Source organism: Zingiber officinale, chromosome 7B (assembly GCF_018446385.1).
Source record: "Zingiber officinale cultivar Zhangliang chromosome 7B, Zo_v1.1, whole genome shotgun sequence".
NCBI lineage: Eukaryota > Viridiplantae > Streptophyta > Magnoliopsida > Zingiberales > Zingiberaceae > Zingiber > Zingiber officinale.
This window is the reverse complement of record NC_055999.1, coordinates 115,677,439-115,681,388: the sequence shown is the minus strand read 5'-3', so window position 1 is coordinate 115,681,388 and position 3,950 is coordinate 115,677,439.

Sequence of the window (3,950 nt, the reverse complement as noted above, 5' to 3'; positions counted from 1 at the left end):
GTACCTTCTCCACATGACAATGTTGAGACAACCATAATCTCCCTACAACTCTATCCCTGTGAATCCCCATCCCAAGAATCTTCTTGGTCTCTCCCAAATCTTTCATGTCATATTCTTTGCTCAGTAGTCTCTTCAGTTTGTCAACATCTTTCATCTTCTTCGCAACAATGAGCATGTCATTTACGTATAGTAATAAGAAAACTAGTAATTCATCTTCAAGGCTCTTCACATATATTCAACAGTCATATTCAGATCTCTTATATCCATTTTGAATCATGTATGAATCAAAATGTTTGTACCTTTTCCTAGGAGATTAATTCAATCCATAGAGCGATTTCTTCAACTTGCAAACCAACCGCTCTTATCTGGGCTAACTAAATCCCTCAGGTTATGACATAAAAATTTGCTCTTCCAAATTTCCATGAAGAAATGTCATCTTCACATCCATTTGCTCGAGCTACAAATTGTGATGTGCCACCAAAGCTAACACCGGTCTAATTAACGTATGTCTTACCTCTATGCACTACCAACCGAACCTTGAACTTTACTTCTTCTCCCTCTGACATTATTTCCTTCTTCTTGCATATCCACTTACACCCTATAGCTTTCTCTCCTTCAGGAAGTTCCACTAGATCCCACGTTTGGTTCTTATGCAACGACTCCATCTCCTCTGTCATAGCGCCTGTCCACCTGTCCTTTTCAAAGCTGTGTATCACCTCCTGAAAAGACGTAGGGTCTCCGCTACTAGTGATAAGCACATAAGATATCAAGTCTTCAAATCTGTATCTAGTAGGTGGTTTTACGACTCGTCTCATTGTACCATCAACTATAGTGCGATGCTTCGTGTGCTCTGAGCTAGAATCATCGGTCTGTAGCTCCACCTATATAATATTTTTCTTCATGTTGCTTTGTGGTGTTTCTTTTCCTTCTTCCTGAGTACATTATAGAATAGTTTTCTTGTCAAACACCACATCTCTACTGATCACCACCTTGTTTGCCTTAAGATCCCAAATCTTGAAGCCTTAACTCCTTTCTAATACCCCAAAAAAAATGTACTGCTTTGACTTCGTATCCAGTTTTGATCTTGTTGGGACCCTCAGAGGCCGGCTAGAGGGGGGGGTGAATAGCCCCTATACAAATCAAGCAAAACAAACATTTCTCGGACTTATAACTTAATTAAACTAAACACTGACATAAACAAAATAAGAGATAAACCAAAAAGACGAGACTCACAGATTTACTTGGTTACAACCGGGGAAGTTGTTAATCCAAGGAAGTTAAAGTGCACTAAAATTCTCCTTCAGACGGAGAAATTTCTTTACAACAATGGAAGCATAAAAACAGAAAGCCAAAATAGAACAGTGGATGTGTACAAGTATTGTTTCATAATTTCTTGTTATTTTTTAGCTTTGGGAGCAGGGTTGCTTATATAGCCCTGCTCGGGGCGCTTGGAAGGGTTCCAGGCGCCTGGAGAGGGATAAAATTTTATCCCCTTTGCAACAGATCATAGTCAAACGCGATTCGGATAAAATCCTGTTTAGGGCGTCCGGACCAGGAAAGTCAACCAAGTTGACTTTTTCCAATCCGGGCCTTCCGCTCTGGTTTCGCTCGCCTCGGTCCATGTCTTCCGCTCCGGTTCCTCTTGCTTGGGTGATCTCGACCATCCGGAATAAGGTTCACCCAAACCCAACTTCTGACCTTCTCGAGCAAGTTTTCGCTCCTGGCTTCTCGTCCCTCGGAAACGTCATGCACCTCCTTCTAGTCCGCCCGTGTACTTTTCGGCCTCGTCCCTTAAACGCACCGAGCCCATCGGCTCTCTCCCGTGCAATTCTTCTTGCTAGTTGCGTCTTTTGCTCGACATCCTGTGCTCCTAAGTTCCTGCACACTTAGACACATGATAAACACAACAGGATCTAACCTAACTTATTTGATCACATCAAAACAACCTAGGGGTACCATTAGATCTTTCCTCACTTGAAGATAGGTTGGACATCTAAAAACTTGAAGATGAGAGTAATCTACTTGATTCCCTGTCCATACTTCCTCTGACACTTTGTCTTCTAGTGCTGCCCTTGGTGATCTATTAATGAGATAACATGTCATGTTAACCACTTTCACCTAGAAATTATTTGCAAGCCCTACATTCAGCCTGAAACATCTTGCCATCTTAATTATTGTCCTGTTCAACCTTTCTGCCACCCATTCTGTTGAGGTGTCTTGTGAACCAAGAAATTGCTCATTATCCCATGCTGCTCACAAAATTCTTGAAATTTTGAATTTGTATACTCAGTCCCATTGTCTGACCCAATGCATTTGATCTTCCTTCTGGTTTGGTTCTTCACTTCAGTTTTCCACAGTTTAAACTTTACAAAAGTTTTTTACTTGTGATGCATAAAGTATACCCACACCTTTCATGAGAAATCATCAGTAAACCTCATAAAATACAAGTGCCCTCCACATGATACTACACTGGCTAGTTCCCAAATATCCATATTACGTAGTCCAGAATCCCCTCTATCTTGTTTGTTGTCATCTTGAATTGCACTTTGCTTTGTTTTCCAAGAACACAGAATTTTCAAAATTGAAGCTTGCATATCTTGGCACACTTCAACAAATCTCTCTTGTGAAGTTCTAGCATCCTATATTCACCCATATACCCTAGCTACATATGCCACAAGACAGTACTGTCTAATTTAGACTCCACCTACAACTGTAGTCCCTATCAACTTGTAGATGTTTCCTACTACCTTTTATCCTTTTATTATCGTCAGAGTTCCCTTGTTGACCTTTATCACCCCACTCACTGATTTGTAATTGTAACCAATATCATCCAGTGTGCCTAATGAGATCAAGTTCTTCCTTAGCTCTGTATATATTTGACATCATATAGGGTTTTGATCACACTATTAAACATCTTGATTCTGACGTTTCCTTTGCCAATAATTTTGCATGATGTATCGTTTACCATTAACACTGAACTAGAATCCACTACCCTATAGGTATCAAACCACTCTATGTTTGGAGTCATGTGATATAAACATGCAGAGTCTAAGATCCATGCATCCGTCAATTGCTCTGAACTTAGCATAACTGATAGCATATCTCTATCACCACTCTCTAAATTTTCCTCTTCAACTATGTTTGTAGATTTTGCTAAACTACCTTTGTTCTTTGCAACATGTTTCTTTATCTTTGGACAATCTCTCTTAATATGGCATTTGCCTCCACACTTGTAGCACGTGATCACCTTCTTCTTTCTTGACTTAAAATGAGCCTTATTGTTGTTGCCAGATCCATGTCAAGATTTGCTCCTACCACACTCTTGGTTGTTATTTACCATAAGTCCTTCTCCTTAAGAAACTTCATCGCTTGTTTTCTTCCTTTGACGAAAACCTAGCAACGCATCTTTGATCTCCTCCAATTAGGAGTTTCCTCACCCCACATCAAAATAGTAACCAAATTCTCATACGTAGGAGATGAAGGTAGAGAATTCAACAACATCAGCGGGTCTTCGTCTTCGATCTTCACATCAACCCGCTTCAGATCGCTCACAATCTGATTGAATATGTTGATGTGTTGGCTCAGATTGATTACCTCTATCATCTTCAGCTTGAATATTTTTTACTTAAGATACAGTTTGTTTCTCAATGACTTTGACATGTGCCGACTTTCTAGCTTTTGCCAAACTGCTACTGGTGACTCCTCGTCCGTGACATGGTACATCACATCATTTGTAAGACAAAGCTTGATTGTTGTCACTGCCTTCACTTGAAGTTCTTCCCAATCTGATCTTTCCATGCTTTCCGATTTTCTTTCTTCTAGCATCTTCTCCATGCCTTGTTGCACCAACAAGTCCTTGACCCTTCTTTTCCATAATATGAAGTTCTCGGTTCTGTCAAACTTCACCATATCAAACTTCACAAAAGTCGTCCCCAACACGTTGAAAAAAA